The sequence below is a fragment of the Trichosurus vulpecula genome, chromosome 8 (assembly GCF_011100635.1).
Source record: "Trichosurus vulpecula isolate mTriVul1 chromosome 8, mTriVul1.pri, whole genome shotgun sequence".
NCBI lineage: Eukaryota > Metazoa > Chordata > Mammalia > Diprotodontia > Phalangeridae > Trichosurus > Trichosurus vulpecula.
Window position 1 is genome coordinate 128,766,301 of NC_050580.1, and position 16,044 is coordinate 128,782,344.

The 16,044-nt window shown below is 34.9% G+C and overlaps 1 pseudogene; it reads left to right on the top strand.

Moving 5' to 3' along the window:
• Window positions 1-5,399: 5,399 nt before the first annotated feature.
• LOC118829622 lies at window positions 5,400-6,023 on the top strand (annotated as a pseudogene).
• Window positions 6,024-16,044: the final 10,021 nt, after the last annotated feature.

Here is a 16,044-nt window from a genome sequence, read left to right on the forward strand (position 1 = left end):
CAAAATCAAAAGGATGAACTAATAGAAGAAAATATGAAATATGTCATTGGAAAAATAACTGGCCTAGAAAATAGATCAAGGAGAGATAATTTGACAACTTTTGGACTACCCAAAGCCATGATCAAAAAAGGCCTAGATATCATATTTCAAGAAATTAGAAAGGAAAACTGCCTCAATATCTTGGAACCAGATGGTAAAATAGAAATTGAAAGAATCCACCAATCACCTCCTGAAAGAGATTCCAAAATGAGAACTCCCAAGAATATCATAGCCAAATTTCAGAGGACTTGGGTGGGAAAGATAATATCTTCTGTTTTGGCTGAGATTCAGATATTTACAACATATACTGTTTGAAATATCTAATAGACTTTTCAAGATGAAGAACTGGAGCTCAGGAGAGAGACTGGGGCTGTTTACCAAATCTTCCAAACCATCTCTCTGCAGAGAGAGGATAATTAAACTCATGAGAACTCATGAGGTAGCCAAAGAAGAGAGTGTAGAGTGAGAAGAGGGCTCAGGACAGACCCTTGCCGTATATCCACAGTTAGGAGATGTGATATGGATGATAGTCTGGTAAAGAAGACTGAGATAGAACAGTTAGACAGGAAAGAGGAAAACCAGAAGACAGTGGTGTCACAAAACCTATCATTCAATCAATAAGCCTTTATTTAGAACCTGCTATGATGCTGGAGGTATAAATACAAATAAAGAAATAACCTATACTCTCATGAGAATATCCAGGACAGGGGGCAACAGTGTGAAAAGCAGCAGAGATATCAATGATAAAAAAGGAGAAAAAAACGTGACATTTTGTAATGAAGAGATAACTAGTAACTTTGGAGAGGGCAGTTTTTATTGAGTAAAGAAGTCAGAAGCCAGATTACAAAAGAACAAGGAATGAATGAGGAGAGGAAGTAGAATCATTCAGTCAATAAACATTTATTAAATGCAAATTATATTCCACGCAGCTAGGTGACTCAGTGGATAGAGTGCTGGGCCTAGAGTTAGGTGGACTGAATTCAAATCTGGCTTTAGACACTTACTAGCTGTGTGATCGTGGGCAAGTCATTGACCTCTATTTGCCTTAATCCATTGGAGAAGGAAGTGGCAAACCAGTCCAGTATCTTTAAAAAAAAAAAAACTACGGATAGAGGAGATTTGGGTAGATGAGTCTTAGAGCTGCCATTCTTGAGCTTTTTGTGTCATGATTCCTTTTGGCAGTCTGGTGAAGCTATGGCCCTCCTCTCAAAAGAATATTTTTAGACAAATGAAGGCAACCCTAAATTTCAGTTAGAAGCTAGTGAAAATAAAGATTTATTTTTTCCCCAAGCTCATGTAACCTGTAGAATTAACCTATACTGAGAACCTTTGTCTTAGCAAGGTGCTTGAGACTTGAAGAGGCCATGATTTATTCATGATCACAGCCATGATATGTCAGAGGCATATTTGAAGGACACATGTTACTGATTCCAAACTTATTCAATCAAACAAACAAGAAGTATTTATTAAGGGAATGCTATGTTCTAGTCACAGTGTTAGATATCATGATGCAAATGTAAGGAAAAAACAACTGTATTTTCAATGAGCTTATATTCTATTCTGTATGCCTTAGTACTTCTATTAGCATAAGTTTTATAACAGTGATTCAATGTAAATTTTTGAAGGGTTACCTTAATTCATTAAGCTACCTTGTATTTTTAAGTGATGGGAGACTTTATTACCCTTGTTTTCTCAGGTCCATGGGAATTCTTTCTCAGCTTTCATTAAGCTGCTGCTGGTCCCTTCATTTTCTCTACATTGAATTTCTTTAGGAGCTTTTCCTGAGGTGGTTAAAGGAGACTAATGATCCCAGACAACTTGTAGAGTGCTTTTGTTTTTCTCTCCCTGGCATGAATGCTTTCATTATTCAAGACAATCTGGTATAGTGGAAAGAACGCTGGGCACTTAGTAATTTTGTGCTCATGGGGAAGTCATTGAAACACTAAGAGCTTCAGTTTCCTCATCTATAAAATGGTATAATAATGCCATGGTGCTAACTCACAGGGTTGTTGTGAGAATCAAATGAATTCATGAATGTAAAGTGCTTCTCACATTTTAAAGCACCATATAAATGTCAACTATTATGAAAATATTTTGTCAATCTCCATTTACAGTGGAGATGTTCCCTAACCATCTTTGTGTCATGGTCCTGGGCTTCAATATTTTGACCTGAATCTCTATCCTGGACTTCTGATTGGTTAACATTCACTGTAACTAATGTGGCCCCTTTGACCCTGAGCTGCTAGGGCTGCCTGGAAACCTTCATTCCATGCTATAGTGTGCATACCTCTTTTCCTCTACTTTCTATTTCTAGCTCTGGGAACAATAATAAAATCTACCCTACTCTTCCTGGAAAACTCATGTTGGTCAACTGCCCTATGATATCCCTTGCCATAGAACCCTTTCCTGGCTATCATAGTCTTATTTGTATTGTCTTCTGCTATTAGGATGTGAATTCCTTGAAGACAGGGACTGTTTTCCTGTCTGTATTTTGAGTGCTTAGCACTGGCCCATAACAGGTGCTTAATAAGTATTTTATCATTTAGGGCTTAATACCTGCTTTTTATTCATTCATTTTTTTCATTTAAGTAATTTTGACCAATGCCAAGATTCTGAATACTCTTCACCAACCTGCCCACCAATTTCTTCTTAATACTCATATATCTTAATAGAGATGTGATCTCACTGATGTAACTACTCCCTCCAATAATACAGATTACTATCTGTTTATACTTTATTCTATGCAACTCTTATGGATGTGCATCCAGGAATCTATCACAGAAGATTATTCCATTCCTATACACCTCTTATTATTATACAAGTACCAGTAATTCATGTGCATTGTCCATAAACTCTTGCTCTTGCTTTACGTCTCTGGCCTATCTCCTTTTCTGGTCACACATTTCTTTGATGATCCCCTTTTTACTGCATTATGTATTCAGTTACTTAACGGAAAGAGGCTGCAGTCCATTCGTACTTATAATGTATTTTTCTCTCCATCACTTTTTAGGTTACCCTCAATTTTGTCCTTGGGGATTATGATATTCTATTATTTACAGCAATAGGGTATCACCAGAATAATATTGATCTTTAAAACATGAGCTTTAGTTTCAGGGAGAAACTTGGGGTCAATAAAAGCTTTACTCAATTTCCCTAATGCAATTTATCTGACTCTCTTCCATTCATGTTTTGGCCCAATATACTTTTGTTATATTTTCCGTCATCACTGTCTGTCCACAAGCACCCCTCCCCACATTGATGATAAATAGTTTGTGACTTCTAACCTGAAGAATGTCTCTCTTATTGTAGAGATTGACATATCTTTCCTTTTGAAATTCTATTGACAAAGTTAATTCCTCTTCAAGGTTAAATTCTTGCTGCAAAGGTTAATATAGATGAGGTCTTTGTTTTGGCATGAATACTATTTTCTGAATCTGATATGAAATTACTATGCCCTGAGCAGTCCTTGATCCAACACTATATGAAGGATAACTAATTAAGTCATGTCTAGTCATACATGAGAGCTACATCCTTGGATTTGGCCTTTAAAAGATGTTGTAGAACAGGTACAGGGAGATACAAAGAGAACCAGAGCTGAGATAGCTAAAAGTTGATCATCCACACACAGATTTTGGTTCCCTAGGAGGAAGCCTGTTTAGTCCTGCAGCCCGTCTAAAGAATGATGTGCGCCAGAAAACCATGTGTAGAGGAGGGAGCAACATAGTCCGAGAAAAGGAGGAAAACAAATGGAACAACAACGTAAACACATGGAGGCAAGGGTGAGAAAACAATAAGTTCTCATTCTGTCCATATAGAAGCTACAGGAACTCAAGCTGCCAACACTGCAGTGGTAATAGCAGTGTAAGGGAGCAACTTTCAGACAAGCAGAGGAATTATAGGATGAAGACTTCTGGACACAGAAAAGAAGTTCCTGGATAACACTGAGTTATTGGACTAAGACTTATGGAGAGAAAAGGAGTCCTAGACAATCTTGAGATCATAGAACAAATAGATGAGTTTTAGGATCTAGTGGGAATCACAATCAAATATCAGTAATGAATAGACCCATGATGTTGAGATACACACTTGGACCTTGCTCTTCATAATATTGTGAATTATTTTTAGGTATTATGTTTAGGTAGGTTAATGTTTAGGTATGGGGATGAAGGGATTGACTTTCCAAGAATATCAAGAGATGTAACGAAAAACATTAGTGAGCAGAGGTGTTTGGCATTAAGAAATCTCCAGCTATCCTATGTAGCAGTAATTATCAAAATTATTTAGGACTGGATATAAAAAATAGAAAGTACATCAGTGGACTAGGCCAGATTGGCAAGTCCTATGCATAAGTGTGCACATCAGCTCAGTGTTTGATAAACACTAAGGCATAAACAACAGAAATTAATTTAACCAAAAATTTTATTTAGGTCATTATTTTATATCTTTTATTAAAATAAATTTCAAGTGGATAAAGGACAAAAAAGTTACATAATAAAAATTAGAGAATAGAGCTGCACCTTTCATAGTTGTGGATGTAGATGGGGAAAAATCTATAACCAGACATATGATGGCTATTGCCAAATAAAATCAATGCAACTATCATCAGATAAAAATGTATGAATTGAAAAAATCTTTGCATCAAATATCTATGATTGAAGTTTGATATTAAAAAATCTACAGAGAAATTACACAAATGCATAAGCACAAGAGCCTTCCCAGTACAAAACTGGTCAAAAGATATGAAAAATGGTTTCATATGAAAGAAATACAAATGATCAATAATTGATCAATAATGAAAAAAATGTTTAAAATCCCTAATGATCAGAGAAATGCAAATTAAAGTAACTCTGAGTTATTACTTCACCTCAATCAATCTAGAAAAAATGGGGAAACAATATGGAGGGTCTGTGGGAAGATAGGCATATTGATTTGGGGCTGAGGATCTATGACTTAGTTAACTCTAGAAAATGGTGCAATTATTTAAAATAAGTTACTTATTTTTTTCATATCTCTTGATCCTAAGATTCTGTTCCTAAGACCATATCCCTGGGAAGTTCATAATAGCAAGGAAAGGACCATTTGTACAAAAATATCTATAACAATAAAATTTGTGGTGATACCATGTTTTAATAAAAATATGTGCTCAATAATTGAAAATGGCTAAATACATTTGGGTATATGAGTTGTTGGAATAGTACTATGCCATAAGGAATAACAAATATGAGTAATTCAGAGAAGTGTGAGAAGACTTGTACAAAGTGATGTAGAGTGAAGATAGCAGGTTGAAAAGAGCAAAATACTTTAGTCATTTATTTACTACAAGTGCACCTCCAATGGTCTTTGTAGATCCATAGAAACTTATGGGTCTGTACCACTCAAGCGGTTTTCCGAAAGATAAGGGCTACACCACAAGCTATGTTCCACAAAAAAGCTGACACTGATATATTTGAAGCAATCTCAAGACCACCACCTGCTGACTTGTACCATGCTCTCTGTTGCTGTAACTACATTAAGTTTTATGAGAAGCAAAAGGCAAGTTTGCTGGGAATAAAGAGGGATTTGGAAGTATGGCCCTGCTGATTTAGAAGTTAACCATAGGAAGTAGAACTACAAATAACAAAGATGTTGTTGACACTAATCTCTTTGGAACTACTGAGGAAGAAAGTGAAGAAGCAAAAAAGCTAAGGGAACAATGCCTTATGCAGAATGGGTCAACATTTTTTAAAGCTGGGATTGTTGCCAAGTCTTTCCTCTTACTGGACCTAAAAGTTTGGGATGATGAGGCGGATATAGCAAAGAATAATAAATACATAAGAATAATAGAAAAATGTGTCAGAAGTCAGACAAAGGGCTTGGTATGGAGATCTTCTAAACTAATTTCAGTAGGATATGACATCAAGAAACTTTATGTGAAGTATGAAAAAGTAAGTTAAGATGATAAAGTGGGGACAGATATGCTGCAGTAACAGATTAAAGACTTTTGATGACTATGTGCAATTCATGATGTCACTACTTTCAATGAGATCTGAAATATACCATCCTTAAACATTGCATCTACATAAAAGCATTTGCAAGTAAGAAAAGAAAAAAACAACATGCAGAGAGACTATAAGCAATGTAAATAAAGTCAACATGAAGAGGAAATAATTCTGGTTGAATACAATGATCAATATATATATATATATGTGTGTGTGTGTATATATATATATATATATATATATTTTTGTGTGTGTGTGTGTGTGTGTGTGTGTGTGTGTGTGTTTAAATTTATTTATTTTTAGTTTTCATCATTCACTTCCATAAGATTTTGAGTTCCAAATTTTCTCCCCATCCCTCCCTTCCCTCTACCCCAAGATAGCATGCAGTCTGATACAGGCTCTGCATATACATTCATATTAAACATATTTTCACATTATTCATATTGTAAAGACTAATTAGAACCAATGAGAGAAACCATGAGAAAGAAGAAACAAAAAAGAGAGAGAGCATATAGTATGCTTCAATCTGTATTTAGACTCTGTAGTTCTTTTTCTGGATGTGGATAGCATTTTCATCATGAGTGATTTGGAGTTTTCTTAGGTCCTTGCATTGCTAAGCAGAGATAAGTCTATCAAAGTTAGTCATCGCACAATGTTGCTGTTACTGTGTAAAATGTTCTGATTCTGTTCCCTTCACTCAGCATCAGTTCATGTAAGTCTTTCCAGGTTTTTCTCAAGTCCACCTGCTCATCATTTCCTATGGAACTATAGTATTCCATTACATTCATATACCATGACTTGTTCCACCATTCCCAATTGATGGGTATCCCCTCAATTTCTAGTTCTTGGCCACTACAAAAAGAGCTGCTATAAATATTTTTGTACATGTGAGTACTTTACCATTTTTACAATCTCTTTGGAATGCAGACCTAGAAATGATATTGCTGGATCAAAGGGTGTGCAGAGTTTTTAGCCCTTTGGGCATAGTTCCAAATTGCTCTCCAGAATGGTTGGATCAGTTCATAACTCCACCACCAATGCATTAGTGTTTTAATTTTCCCACATCTTCTCCAGAATTTATCATTTCTATGTTTTGTCATGTTAGCCAATCTGATTAAATGTGATATCGCACCTCAGAGATGTTTTGATTTGCATTTATTTAATCAATAGTAATTTAGAGCATTTTTTCATATGACTATAGATGGCTTTAATTTCTTCATCTGGAAACTGCCTCTTCATATCCTTTGACCATTTATCAATTGGGGAACTACTTGTATTCTTATAAATGTGACTCAGTTCTCTATTTTAGAATTGAGGCCTTTATCAGAGACAGTGGTTGTAAAAATTCTCTCCCACTTTTCCGCTTCCCTTCTAATCTTGGTTGCATTGATTTGTTTGTACAAAAACTTGTCAATAATCAAAATTACACATTTTGCATTTCATAATATTCTCTGTCTTTTCATTGGTCATAAATTCTTCCATTCTCCATAAATCTGACAAGTAAACTATTCTTTTATCTCCCAGTTTGCTCATAGTATGAGCCTTTATATCTAAATCATGTACCTGTTTCAACTTTTTCTTGGTTTAGGGTGTGAGATGTTGGTCTATGCATAGTTTCTGCCATACTATTTTCCAGTTTTCTGAGCAGTTTTTGTCAAATAGTGAGTTCTTATGCCAGAAGCTGGAGTCTTTGGGTTTATCAAACAGTAGATTATTGTAGTCATTGACTACTGTGTCTTGTGTACCTTGTGTACCACTGATCCACCACTCTATTTCTTAGCCAGTAGCAAATAGTTTTGATGATTGCTGCTTTATAATACAATTTAAGATCTTGTATGGCTAGGCCACCTTCCCTTGCATTTCTTTTCATTAATTTCCTTGATATTCTAAACCTTTTGTTCTTCCAGATGAATTTTATTATTTTTTTCTAGCTCTATAACATAATTTTTGGTGGTTTGATTGGTGTGGCATTGAATAAGTAAATTAATTTATGTAGAATTGTCATTTTTTATATTAGCTTGGCTTACCCATGAGAAACTGATGTTTTTCTAATTATTTAGATCTGACTTTATTTGTATGAAATGTGTTTTGTAATTGTGTTCATATAGTTCCTGGGTTTGTCTTGGCAGGTAGATTCTCAAATATTTTATAATGTCTACAGCAAGTTTAAATGGAATTTCTCTCTTTATCTCTTGTTGTGGTGTTTTGTTAGTAATATATGGAACTTCTGATGATTTGTGTGGGTTTATTTTATATCCCGCAACTTTGCTGAAGTTGCTTATTATTTCAAGCAGTTTTTTACTTGATCCTCTAGGCTTCTCTAAGTATACCACCATGTCATCTGCAAAGAATGATAGCTTTGTTTCTTCTTTACCTATTCTAATTCCTTCAATTTCTTTTTCTTCTCTTATTGCTAAAGCTAACATTTCCAGTACCCAGTTGAATAATAGGGATGATAATAGACATCCTTGTTTCACCCCTGATCTTATTGGAAACGCTTCTAGCTTATCCCCATTACATATAATGCTTGCTGATGGTTTTAGGTAGCTATTACTTTCATTTTAAGGAAGACTCCATTTATTGCTATGCTCCCTAGTCTTTTTAGTAGGAATGAGCATTGTATTTTGTCAAAAGCTTTTTCTGCATCTATTGAGATAATCATATGATTTCTTTTAGTGTTGTCTCTGATACGGTCAATTATGTTGATAGTTTGTATGTTTTGGTCTGCTCACACCAAGCATGCATTTTCCCCCAATTCTCTATATTATAATCATTAAAAAATTCTTTGGAGAATGACATATTGCATATCTCATTTTATTATTTAAAATATGGGCCTTTGTCTCCATGGGAAACTGGGGAAGGTGATTTTTAAATGAATTTTTTAATTTCTTAAAGGAAATCTAACCCACTCTTCTCTCTTTTAGCTCTAGGCTCAATATTTTGCTAGTATTTGCCATCTTTCCCAAATATTCATTCTGAAAGAGAGGCCCAATGGGTTTTCCATTTAAATGAATGTTTAGAATATAGATATTCTTCACCTACCTGGCCTTTTCTTTGTATATAGACTGGCTAACCTCTTTAATGTTTACAAATTTCTTTGAGAATACTCTGAAATGTTCTAGGACTTGATAATAATCATATGCAAATATCATCACATGCAAAAAAAAGAGCATCTGGAGAACTTCCCTATCCACCAAAAATCTCTTTTAAATTTGGACTCTGTGTTGGTTCTTCCTTTGTCATGGTGGTAAACACCTTTGGTGAGTATACATCTATCTATTTTGTGCCCCTTCTGTTTTTTATTGCCAGAGTATCATCAAACTGTTATTTCTGTTATATTTTGCAATAGATCTCAAATTATCTTGCTTTATGGATTGGAGACACCTTTTTGGAAAACAGGCTTTAAGGTGGCATTTTTCTATCCAATACTCTTTCATAATTAACAAACAGCACCTTAGATGGTATGTTCTGTACATCTTTCAATTAACTGTACAATGATAAAAGTGGTCCACAGTTATGTAACTCTTGTAAAAACTTTTTCTCTACCAATGCTTTCATCAAGGATGTCCTTCATTTTCATACAGATGACTCACATCAACATTTTGTATAGGTGGGAGAGTAGTGTATTGGCTGATGTTGTCTTACTCTCCTTTCTTGATATCAATAAGGTCTGAATCTTTTCTCAAGCCTTTGATATCTTCTTCTTTAGATGTCTTACATATTTTTTCAAAATTAAAATTTATTTGTTTAGTTCTCAATTTTTTTCTCTCTCTCACCTACCTTACCTCCCCCCAACTGGGAAAAGGGGGAAACAAACCTTTGTGCCATATATGTGTAGTTAAGCAAAACAAATTCCACATTGGCCATGTCCAAAAAATATACGTCTCGATTTGCCCTCTGAGACTATCTCATCTCTGTTAGGAGGTGGGTAAAATGATTTATCATGGCTTCTCTGGAATAGCAGTAAGTTATTGCATCAATCAGAGTTCTTATGTCTGCCAAAGTTATTTGTCTTTACAATGTTGTAGTATAACTTGTTCTCCTTGTTCTACTCACATATGAGTCTTTTTCATCTTCCTTTGATCTCTTCAAGGTACAGACCTAGTAGTGATATCATTGGGTTGAAATCTATGCACAGTTTAGTAATTTGGGTGTGTGTGGGGGCAAAGTTCCAAACTACTTTCCAGAATGGCTCAGGCAATTCAGAGCTCTATCAATAGTTTATCAATGTTCCCCTTTCCCTGCAATCTCTCCTATATTTATCATTTTACATTTTTGTCAACTTTAAGTTACCTTGCCAATTGAGCTGTTTCTTAGTGCTTTCATAAATGTATCTCTTCTGAAAAGCCTCCTCACATATATAGTAGAATATTTCAGTTTCTGAAAAAAGCATATCTAATCCAACATCCAAATTATTGCAGCCATTTTCCTTACCATCAGTAGAAGGTAAAGTTAACTTTAAAGAGATCACTGTCACACAATATCATTCCTCCATCTCCTGAAGTTCTCAAAGCAAACCAGCATAGCTACCTCAAGAACAGATCATGTTACTTATCAAATAAGTCATGAAGTATTTTTTGTAATAGGAAAATGACAAAAAGAAACAAATTGGAAGCAAATTTCCCTCTAAAGGATAATGGCTGAACAAATAATGGTATAGGAATGTAACAGAAGATTATCTCATCACAAATGATAAATGTAAGTAATTCTGTCAAACATGAAAAGAGGTATAGGGAATAATGCAGAACCAAGAAAGCAGAACAATGATAATAATATACAATAACTACATTGATGTAAACAAAAACAATATTAAAAGGCAGCTGAACGTAGATTAATGGTGATGACTAATCTTGGTTCCATACAGCAGATGATGAGACCCACTTCCCTCTAATCAGTAGAGATGTGAAGGATTAACAATGTAAAATATTGTATATGATGTCATGATAAACCATTGTTGGTCAATTTTGCCCAACTATTTTTCTTTATTACTACGGTGGGTTCATTTGAAGTGGAGAATATCTGTAAATGTCTGATTAAAAAAAGCATCAGCAACATTTGTGGAAAATAAAGAGACAGGACTTGTCAGATAAACTTCATTTGCCTTTCATAGGATTGTTAGACTGGGAGATCAGGCGAATGCTATCAACATAATACACAGATTTTAGCAAAGCATTTCCATACAGTTTCATATGATATTTCTGTGGAGAAGATGGGAAGATGTGTGCTAGATAGTATTATAGCTAGATGTATTTGTAACTGGATGAATGACCAGACCCATGGAATGATTATAAATAGGTCAGTGTTAACCTAGAATAGACAGCCTAAGATGTAGAGCAATGGATTCTAGCAGGTCTTTAAGAGCAGACTGAATCTTCATTGTTTCTGTAAAATGTAGAGAATTCTTTTCAGACATTGGATATTCAAGATGCATTTTGTGTTATCATCCACATCTTAAAATACATGATTCTATAAGGATTCTTTCAAACTTCGCCTTTGAATTTGAAAATTCTCTTTTTCTGAACTAGTCTGGATTCCAAGATAGCTTACGTTTGTGGAGTTTTGTGTAATTTGTGGTTCGAGATAATTTCAACTGAAAATACAAAATGACCCATATCCATTATTTCCTGTCCAAATCATACTGCATGTAGTAGCTTCATCTTCACAAGTAATTATAGAAATTAAATTATATTCCATATTTCAAAAAAAAATTGAGGAATGAAAGGTAGAGGAATGAATGAATATTCTCACTGTATTTTATGGAAAACATTTTAAATATTAAGAAGCTTACCTATAGAAATAACCCATAAAGTAGATAAGCCAAAGTAAATTTTGACATGAACATTTTCAAAAGATATATTCTGACAATTAGCCTTTCTTTTCCCCCATCTGGTTATTTTTTCTTACTTTCATTTTTTATTACATGAAGGATAGTGCTGAGTATGGTGAAGGCATTGGGGATTATTCTATAATACAAAAAAAATGGAACAAAATGGTGATGTTTGGTCTATAAAGGAATTAGACTTTCAGTTTATAATTCCTTTCTATTCTCTACTCTCTGAAGTTATCTTGTAAAATCACTATTTCCTCAGCTGTCTGGAGGTGTTGAAATAGTTGGGAACAATTGTATTTTCTACCTCCTTTTTAGTAGTAGGAAAGCTTTAGAAGATTTTACCATGCCAGAAAGGCTCCTATAAGGTTTCAACAGTGGACTAAATCTGTTGTCTAATAATCAACTTAAGTAAGCATAGAAAGCCATTTATAGGTAGGTGAAGAATTCTTTAACTATGGTAATTCATGAAACAAAGAAAAAATACATAACTCAGTCCTTTAAGGTCCTCTTCCACATCCACAATGATATTGGCAGGGTGGTGGAAAAGAGGATCAAATGTTCTAAGAATTCACAATTTTATACTACATTCAAACATTACCTTAGTTACACATACTGAACAGGTCATACTTTTGTTTATTAACAATCTATTATAAGAATTGAACCATATATTGAAACATATAAATACTTATCAGAAAAGCAAAAAGAAGTTGAATATAGATATAAGGATAATACCTAGGTTCTTCTTGGTTTGACAAGCAAAGGAATTGGTGAAATCAATTTCATTTTGTGCTCCAGAGGTATATAATTTCATAGGATACTTGGTCATCTTCATAAGCAAAGAACTAGCCGCAAGAAGTTTATGTACCAACATCTTGTGCAGGAGATGAAGAAAGTCTACCAAAAACATGACAAGATTCTCCAAACTGAGTCAACAAATGCTTTGATTTTTAATGATATCTTGTAAGTGGCCCTAGGAAAGATGGCAAAAAGATATTGGAACATATGGCTTAAGTCTGAAAAATAAAAGAAGCTTATTGATTATTCAGAAGACTTACAATTATACGTAATGAATATTTTCTTCCAGAAGACAATTGAAATGCACTTTATAAAAATCAGTTCCAAACAATGACAAAACTCTTGGTTACTAATATCAAAGTCAGATGAGAACCAGCTGACTCTGTTCAGTCAGACCATTGCACATTATCAAAATCAATATCAATTTAGAATTAAAGCTAAAGATTAGAAGGTGCTTTGAACAACCATTAACAATTTCAGTCTCAACTATTCAAATGAACTCTTGATGATGAAAAATGAGGAGGGTTTCATTTTTCATTTTATTTATTTTTGTTCAATTGGAGAAGGCCGGTAGAAGGGATACATCATAATTTTTTAAAAGGGATTTCTTTGCTTTATTTACTTAATCAATTAACTTTTTTTTCTCTCCATTCTAAACTTTTATCACTTATTAAACTTGTATGATTTGTAATCTATTTATTTGTTCCTTCTTTAGCTTCTTTGTGTTCCTCATGTAATAAAAGTTCCTAAAGTATCAATTTTGAGTTCCCATTTCTAACCAATTTACATAGTATTCCTTTGTAAACATTCCTCCCTTGTCCCCTTCCACTTTTCTGGTTGTGCCATACTCTTAGAAATATCAAGACAGCTAGGTGGCAAAGTAGATAGAGTGCCAGGCCTGGAGTCAAGAAGACACATCTTTGTGAGTTCAAATCTGGCCTCAGACACTTACTAGCTGTGTGACCCTGAGCAAGCCACTTAATCCTATCTTCCTCAGTTTGATCATCTGTAAAATGATCTGGAGAAGGAAATGGCAAATCATTCCAATATCTCTGCCAAGAAAACCCCAAATGGGGTCAGGAAGAGTTGGACAGGACTAACAAATGACTTAACAAAAACAACACAAATTTCCCTATGTCCCAAATCATGTGGTACACCTCTGTCTCTTGCCTTCCCTGTGATCATTTTCTTTCCTACTTACCGTGAAATCTCTTTGGGTTCACGCCCTCCCACTTACCTAGATGGAGGTTGTTTCTGGGAGCTCTAATTCCTCTTCTTTTGAGGCAGGATGTTTTCCACAGAGGCACTATATACTATAAGAGGAAATAGTTTTCCTGTGCACCAAATCCCTGAAGATGAGGTCCATTGTTAGGTTCCAGTCTCCTATTACAGCATATATTTCTAGCTCCATGATAGTATTTTCAGTTGGGAACCTTTCCCATCAATGAGTCAAAATCTCCCCCTTATTTCAATCTTTTACTTTGCTACTCCACCTAATTTTGGCATCCCCTCTTCTTGTGGAGAGATTACAGGAGTTATTTTCACTTCATTGTTTAACATGAAACTGATTAGTATACACCACATATTCCCCTCTATCCTCTACCTCCTCTTGCGCCTTTAATGCACCCTCCTATTTTTCATTCAGTCCTACAAAATTAATTGATTTCCCTTAGGGGGCAGTTGCAGGGTTTAGTCTACGGCAGGCTTGGGGAACCTGCAGCCTCAAGGCCACATGTGGCCCTCTAGGTCCTCAAGTGTGGCCCTTTGACTGAATCCAGACTTCACAAGCCACACTTAAGGACCTAGAGGGCCACAGGTTCCCCCCTTGGCTTTTCAGACCTGTTCCTCCACTATCACTTCTGTTTCTTTAGATTCCACTTTCATCTTTATCCCCTAGTGTATTTTTAGAATGAGTTCTCTTAATGGTCCTTTTTGTTTGTTTCTTTTTTAGCCCATTAGGGGCCTTTCTTTTTTTAGTCTTTTTTCCTATTAAAGTGACTAGCAATAGGGTAATTTACTATAGTACTTGTGCTTTTCCTGATGGATATGTCTATTTACCTTTCCTTTGTTGTTTGGGCTTATTCATAAATTGAATAACCTGATCTTTTGTTTTCGACAGAGATGCTTCACATACCTCTCTTACTGAACATTCATTTTTTTTCATTAACAATTAGACCCAGTTTTCCAAGGCATATAATTTTTGATTGTATCTTGAGCTTTTCAGAATATATTAATCCATTTCTTTTAGTGGTTTCTGGTGGGTGCTGAATTGTCTTATATTATTCAGTTTTCTTTTCCTTTATACATGAAAGTTATTTTCAAAATTGCAGAATCTGTGGTTTGGCATTGGAATTGTTAAATTGGTATGTTTTGGAAGTGAACCAAAGATTTTTTTTTTTAGATGGAGGCAATTTGTGTATTCTTTTGAGTGGTGCTTTGCTTTCTTTCTTTAGAAGTTCTAGGCAGTTTTCCTGTATTATTTCTTTGTGTTTAGGCTTTTTTTTCTTGTCATTTTCTTTTGGGAGGCCTGTGATCTTTAAATTGTGTCTCTACATCCTGTCTTCAAGATCAATGCCTTTTGCTTGTGCAGAGATCACATTTTCTTTTAATGTTATTTTTTTAAAGCTCTTTTTCCAGATTGTCTTTCACTTTGGTGTATATGTATCTCCAGTCTGTTGTTATTTCTTTTGCTTCTTTGGAGAAACTCATGACAATGGCAGTCAGTCAATCAACAGACATGTATTAAGTGCCTACTATTTGCCAGGCACTATGCTAAACACTGAGGATATAAATAAGAAAAAAGAAAGATAATCCCTGACCTTAAAGAGTTGACAATCTAATGGGGGAAGGACAAATCACAAAAGGAAGGTGGAAAAAGTGGGGGCATGAGGGTAAAGAGAAAAGGTTACCAGATTCAGGGTATGGTGGAGAATTCAGACAAGTCCCAAAGGAGTGCATTCACATGAGAAATGAGGAGATGTCTGAGCTGAGCTTTCTTTAAATGGAAAGGTTTGGAATTCATAGCTCCACCCTACAATGAGAAAAACAGAGAGTAGTGATGAGGTGGAGTATACCAAAGCTGATGAGATCAGGAAGAGGAGATTATCTCAATAATGAGCTTCAGGGCTTGGTAGAAAGCAAGTCAGAGAAGTTGCAAAGCAGTGTATACAGGTAAGAAAAGAGGAGATGTTAATAGATTCAAATTTTTCTATTCTGTTAATGATCTGCTGTGCAGGCCATAATTCTATCATTTGTTCCCCTTTTAATTCTTGTCTCAATGTTTCAATTTCTCTCAAACCATTCCATAACATACTGCTATGGTTCAATACTCAATGGGAATCCAGAGAGTTTTTGTTCCATAATGCATTGGTTTATTTTTCCTTTTTCTTGCAATGTTTATTT